The sequence below is a fragment of the Tachysurus vachellii genome, chromosome 14 (assembly GCF_030014155.1).
Source record: "Tachysurus vachellii isolate PV-2020 chromosome 14, HZAU_Pvac_v1, whole genome shotgun sequence".
Lineage (NCBI taxonomy): Eukaryota > Metazoa > Chordata > Actinopteri > Siluriformes > Bagridae > Tachysurus > Tachysurus vachellii.
In genome coordinates this window covers 2,903,472-2,910,971 of record NC_083473.1, presented here as the reverse complement: position 1 = coordinate 2,910,971, position 7,500 = coordinate 2,903,472, and positions in this window count along the sequence as shown.

Here is a 7,500-nt window from a genome sequence, read left to right as displayed (position 1 = left end):
GATAAAGTCACGGGCCAAACTGAATATTTATTAAAAAATGAACTGCAACTGATGTGTAATGTTCAACCTTTTTTATACAGAAACAAACTTTAGTTTTGCTTGAACACAGGATTTGGAACAATCAGAGCTTGATATTACAAACACATAAGAAATTAAATTTGAAATAAAAGACACATCAATGGTGTTCATTTCTTATTTAAATAAATAAATAAAATAAATGATGCCTCTCACTGGATCGTTTTAAGTTCCTTTTTGAAGTCGATCTTTTTCAAAACCAATAACAAAACAACCAAAAATAATCATTTTTTGACTAGTGTCTTCTTATGTTATATTCTTTGGTTACAGACACGTTAGCTCCGTTAGCACACAAGACAAACAGGTCTGTCCTTTATATTCGTGAACAGATAATCTGCCTCCCTCCTGTCTTGAAAGCTCCTATTTTCCATCTATCGTTTGGCCATTTTGTGGAGGGTGGAGTTAACTTGCCCGATGTGACTGTAACATGGTTGTTAACGACTGTCTACAGAGAATGAGGGGCGCTCGCTGTTCGTGACTACGCGTCAATACAGTGGCAAGGCATTCTGGGATTTGTAGTATTAGCGGAGCATGTGGCTAGCCAGCTGTAATGCACGTTTGATACTGTATGATCTTGTGGGCCAAATATAATTACACCGCGGGCCTGAGTTTGACACACCTGGTCTAAAAGGTTTAATAACATTCCAAATCACCACAGGTCTACAATCCAAATAATAGAGTCTCCGGTCAAAATAGCAGCGATAGCAGTGGTCCAGGTACAAGAGTAATCCAGTTATCAAGGTCATACCTGATCAGGGCAGGATGAACACAAGACTTCACACTGAGTATCCATTCATTCATTCATTCATTCATTCATTCATTTTCTATCGCTTATCCGAACTACCTCGGGTCACGGGGAGCCACGGGGAATCTCAGGTGTCATCGGGCATCAAGGCAGGATACACCCTGGACGGAGTGCCAACCCATCACAGGGCACACACACACACTCTCATTCACTCACGCAATCACACACTACGGACAATTTTCAAGAGATGCCAATCAACCTACCATGCATGTCTTTGGACCGGGGGAGGAAACCGGAGTACCCGGAGGAAACCCCCGAGGCACGGGGAGAACATGCAAACTCCACACACACAAGGCGGAGGCGGGAATCGAACCCCCAACCCTGGAGGTGTGAGGTGAACGTGCTAACCACTAAGCCACCGTGCCCCCTACACTGAGTATCCATGAATGGTTAATACAGTTCAGGACTCAAGAGAGATTACAGAGGATGTGCTAGAACTCTGCAGCCAAAGGTGGTTCAGTAAAAAGTGCTGCAATGAAAGAAAAAGAAAGAAGTGTTTGTGTGTCACTTGTACAGTAATGCGCAGTGAAAAGGTTCTCATGGCAAATCCTAGCTTGCTTGGTCAGAGCACAAGGTCAGCCACAATACAGGCACCGAGAGGGCTTGGGTCTTTCTCAAGTGCCTGACAGTGAAGCTCGGCATTGCTGGGGCTGGAATCTCGACCTTCAATCAACAACCCAGTGCCTTAAATGTCTGAGCTACTGTACAACTGCAACCAGTGCTACTGAATCTAAGCTTAAAGCTTTAATAGATCTTTGGAAAAAAAAACAGCGGCTCCTTTTCTGAATGTGGGTTAAGGCACTGGAAGTCACAGCATACAGTTTCTTCTCATCCCTCTAGTTTACAACTGGTTGGCTGATGAAGTTTGACATTCAGGAGACTGTGTGAGTTTCTACAGTACTTGAAGATCGAGTGAAGAGATGAATAATCATAGAGGAATGTCATTAATACACAGTGTATGAGTGTGAATTCATTCTGCATTTCTCTCCATACTTTGGCGATAAGGGTCTGGAAGAGCTGGAAGACGGAGGGGGGGCACGGTGGCTTAGTGGTTAGCACATTCGCCTCACACCTCCAGGGTTGGGAGTTTGATTCCCGCCTCCGCCTTGTGTGTGTGGAGTTTGCATGTTCTCCCCGATTTTTGGGGTTTCCTCCGGGTACTCCAGTTTCCTCCCCCGGTCCAAAGACATGCATGGTAGGTTGATTGGCATCTCTGGAAAATTGTCCGTAGTGTGTGAGTGCGTGAGTGAATGAGTGTGTGTGTGTGTGTGCCCTGTGATGGGTTGGCACTCTGTCCAGGGTATATCCTGCCTTGATGCCCGATGACGCCTGAGATAGGCACAGGCTCCCTGTGACCTGAGGTAGTTCGGATATGCGGTAGAAAATGAATGAATGAGCTGGAAGACTAAAGGAGCATTTGTCAGACCACATGGCATTACCAAGTATTCACAATGTCCTGAAGGAGTAATAGACAGGATTTTACCTCTTGTTCTCTTCACAGATTTTTGACTACATGGGTCCATGTACCTGATCCAGGGCTGAACAGACTAGCGTCAGTGTGTATCTGTGTTGAATGCTGTCTCCATGGAACACAGATACACACTGACACACAGTCTGTTCAGCCCTGGATCAAGAGGTAAAATAAACTCTTAAAAATACTTCTATTTCATTTAGTGATGAATGCTAATGGCATGAATTCTTCTTTTACTTATGTGCATACCAAAGGATCAATAGCATATCCCAAGAATAATGATAATGATGATGATGATGGCTCTCAGGTCTTAAATTTACCAAACGCTTCAGCTTGATCAAGCTTAGGTTTCCTTCACAGCAGGATTCTTAGTGTGAGTGGAACAAGAGAGAACTAAAAGACAGGACACCATGATATCCACTAGTCTAGGAAAAACTGAGATTCTGTGTAGCAGTCAGAGATAAACAAGACTGATTCAGAATGGAGCTGGTCTGTCCACACTGTTAGAGGAATAAAGGTTGTGTGAATACTAGCAGTCTCTAATAGACCTCTATCTACAGCATGGATAATAAATTCCTTGTTGAGAAAGTTCCCTGCTGCTCCTGGATTAATGAGCGATGGAAAACAATGTGATTCTGAGCACCGTTCACAATATATGTTTTATACAGTGACCTCCTCTGCTCCAGTAAAGTTTCTACATCCGTACCTTCCTGTACCTTGAAGTTGCTCACAAGGTGAAAGAAGTGCATTTGAGTACAGCTTCCAGAGTCTGATTCCTGAAGAAGATTATCTGTGCAAAAAGCTAGCTGAAAAAAAAATCTATTAAAAAAGAGCTAATCTTTGCATGCTAGTTCATTTAAAATGAACTAGCATGCTAGCATGTGCTATGCTAGCAAGATCAAATCAAATTTTATTTGTCACATACACATACATACAGGGTACGATATACAGTGAAATGCTTTATGCAACTGTCCGGTATAAGAATAAAAAAAAAAAAAAAAAGTATAAAAAAAGCAAGAAATAAAATAAGAATAAAATAATAAAAAGTATAAACTATATAAGAAAACTATATAAAAATATGAAAATATAAATGGAGAAATAATGTATATATGTGTGCATAAATATACATATACATACATGTGTATGGTATTTAGAGACTGTCCTTAAAGTGTCCAGGTGCAGTATGGTGTGTAAATATTGTATAAACTGTGCTGTGCAAGTCCAGAGTTTAAAGTGTCCTTAGAATGTTCAGGTGAAGTATGGTGTGTAAATAGTATGTGGAGTTTATAAAGTGTATAAAGTGGCACTGTGCTGTGCAAGTCCAGAGTTAAAGTGACAGTGACCAAAAAAATAAATAAATAAATAAATAAATAAGGGGGGGGGCATAGAACAGTGGGGGATGGAGAGAGAGGTCCAGTGCTAGATCCTGGGTGTCTCCTGGTTTAAGATCCGAATGGCCTGCGGGAAGAAGCTTCTCCTCATCCTCTCTGTGTTTGATATATTCGGGAATGTAGAAAGACATTCATTCATTCATTCATTCATCTTCTACCGCCTATCCGAACTACCTCGGGTCACGGGGAGCCTGTGCCTATCTCAGAGGTCATCGGGCATTAAGGCAGGATACACCCTGGACGGAGTGCCAACCCATCGCAGGGCACACACACACTCTCATTCACTCACGCAATCACACACTACGGACAATTTTCCAGAGATGCCAATCAACCTACATGCATGTCTTTGGACCGGGGGAGGAAACCGGAGTACCCCGAGGCACGGGGAGAACATGCAAACTCCACACACACATGGCGGAGGCGGGAATTCGAACCCCCAACCCTGGAGGTGTGAGGCAAACGTGCTAACCACTAAGCCACCGTGCCCCCCCATGTAGAAAGATAATTGATATCAATTAACTGTACAAAAGAACAACAAATATCAATATCCTCTAAATTAAAGGAACTTTATTTATTCACATTAACCAGCCTCTTAACATCTTCATGTCTCCACTTATCACTTATCTTATCAGTAAGATATTCATCATTCACTACCTCACATTGCCTCTTGTACATCCCCGTGTATCTTAATATTTAAGACTACAGTTTACTTTCATGCATATTATTTTCTATTCTATATTTAATATATTTATATTTAATATTTATTCTTATATTTTTATTGTTTACTTATATTTCATTCTTTCATAGCTATATTTATGTATATTTTCATCTGTGTTGTATGTATTTTTTAATAATTGCACTGTCCGTGGAGCGAACCTGACTCACATTTAACTGCTGGTTATACTGTATATGCTCTATATAATTGTATATGTGACAAATAAAAATCTTGAATCTTGAATTAATCAGCATTTTAAATTTCCTGTGATTATAAATTTATGACTTGAGAAGTCACAATGTGTGTGTATGTGTATGTGTGTGTGTGTTCTCATCTGCATGTGGGCGCGAGTATGTAAGTGCTAAATTTATGCTGAAATTCTCCCAGCGTTCCCGAGTACCCCGAGGCATTACATTCTGTCTCCTGTCACATAAACGGCGATGTAATTGATAGCTTATGGGAAGAGTTTAAGCACACCTGTTTTAAAACCTAACATGTTTCTACGTTTCCATCTTCACATGTCTGCAATTAGATATCTTTAATCCCAGGATGATCTTCTGACAGTCTGATTTATCATCCTGACAATCACAGAGCAGGAGAAACAGAGAGCTGTTTCCCTGCTGTCGGTGCTAAGACGGATCAAACATGCCACACAGGAAGTGCAGACGATTCACATGCTAAAGGAAAGAGAAACATTAAAGGCTTTTAGATGTGAGGTGAAGAGACGCCGAGGAGAACAAAGTACACAGGTTTAAAGTCTGCAGCACAGCTTGGGTTAATTGGCCAGAGTTTATAAAGTGTGAAGTTCTGATCAGCCATAACATTAAAACTTCTTACATGATATTGTAGGTTCCTTGAGCTACGCTTGCCAAGGCATGGACTTCACAAGACCTCTGAAGGTGTGCTGTGGTTTCTGGCACCCAGATATTAACAGCAGATACTTTAAGTCCTGTATGTTGTAAGGTGGAGCCTCCATGGACCTGATTCGTTTGTCCAGGACGTCCAACAGAAGTTTGGAGGCCAAGTCAACATCTTGAGCTCTTTGTCATGTTCCTTAAACCGTTCCTGAACAAACTAGTGTGTTAGCGAGCATCATCCTGCTGAAAGAGGTGCAACGTGTTAGTGTAAATCTTCATGAATGTCAGGACTCAAGGTTTCCCAGTAGAACATTTCCAAGAGCATCACACTGTCTCTCCCAGCTCACCTTCTTACCATAGTGAATTGTATGCCCACACACAGAGGGCTCACATGACCTCCTTCCATCGCTCCATGATCCAGTTCTGATGACTATTGTTGTGGTACAGGAGTCAGCATGGTCACTCTGACACAGGGCTGTGATGCTCTGTGTGAACTCACTCCTTTTTATTAGAGCCAGAATTCTTTTTTTAAAAATGTTCCTTTTAACATTAATTATTGTTAATATAATTTTGAAGCCTCCCGGTGGTCCAGAGGCAGGTTCCCACGCTCTCATTGCCACAGCCCAGGCTCGACTTCCAGGCAGTGAGCAAACCCAGCCAACGAAGAATTAACTCTCGGTGTAAAACCTGTGCCAGACCTAATATGCGGACAGGGAGCAGTGGCCCCGAACAGGAAGCAGCCGAAAGTTAATAATTTTAAACGAAACGATGGGCATGTATTTAATGATACACTATATAAAATAAATATGTAATGAATGTTATTGGATATGAAAAATGAGCATGTCATTGATTGGAGTGGTGTGTTGTTGATGTAATAAATGGAAACATGGTGATTTTATTGACGTTATAGAATATAGAAATATGGGTGGGTCATTTATCTTATAGAATATAGACCTGGTAGCTTACAGATTTAGTTTACCTGTAGTTGATGTTATAGTATATGAGAAGACCGGTGTGACATTGATGTTATACAATGTGGAATCATTGATGTTATAGTATATTAAAACATGGGTGTGTCACTGATGATATAATATATTGAAACACGGGCATGTCACTGATGTTATAGTATATTGAAACACGGGCATGTCACTGATGTTATAGTATATTGAAACACAGACGTGTCATTGATGTTATATTATATTGAAACATGGGCGTGTCACTGATGTTATTTTGTATTGAAACATGGAGGTGTCACTGATGTTATAGTATATTGAAACATGGGCATGTCCCTGATGTTATAGTATATTGAATACATGGGCGGGTCACTGATGTTATTGTATATTGAAGCACGGGTGTGTCACTGATGTTACAGTATATTGAAACATGGGCATGTCACTGATGCTATAGTATATGAAAACATGGGAGGGTCACTGATGGTATAGTATATAGAAACACGAGCGTGTCACTGATGTTATTATATATTGAAAACATGGACGTGTCCTTGATGTTATAGTTTATTGAAACATGGACGTGTCATTAATGTTATGGTGTAGTGAAACATGGGTGTGTCATTGATGTTATAGTGTATTGAAACATGGGCATGTCACTGATCTTATAGTGCATTGAAACACGGGCGTCTCATTGATGTTATACTATATTGAAACATGGGTATGTCATTGATGTTATAGTATATAGAAATATGGAAGTGTCATTGATGTTATAGTGTACTGAAACACAGACCTGTCACTGATGTTATATTATAGTGAAACACGCTGCGTGTCACTAATGTTATAGTATATTGAAACACAGGCGTGTCATTGATGTTATAGTATATTGAAACACGGACTTGTCATTGATGCTATGGCATATTGAAATACGGGCATGTCACTGATGTTATAGTATAGTGAAACCATGGATGTGTCATTGATGTTATAGTGTATTAAAACACGGACCTGTCACTGATGTTATAGTATATTGAAACACGGGTGTGTCACTGATGCTATAGTATATTGAAACACGGGTGTGTCACTGATGTTATAGTATATTGAAACACGGGTGTGTCACTGATGTTATAGTATATTGAAACACGGGTGTGTCACTGATGTTATAGTATATTGAAACACGGGTGTGTCACTGATGTTATAGTATATTGAAACACGGGTGTGTCACTGATGTTATAGTATATT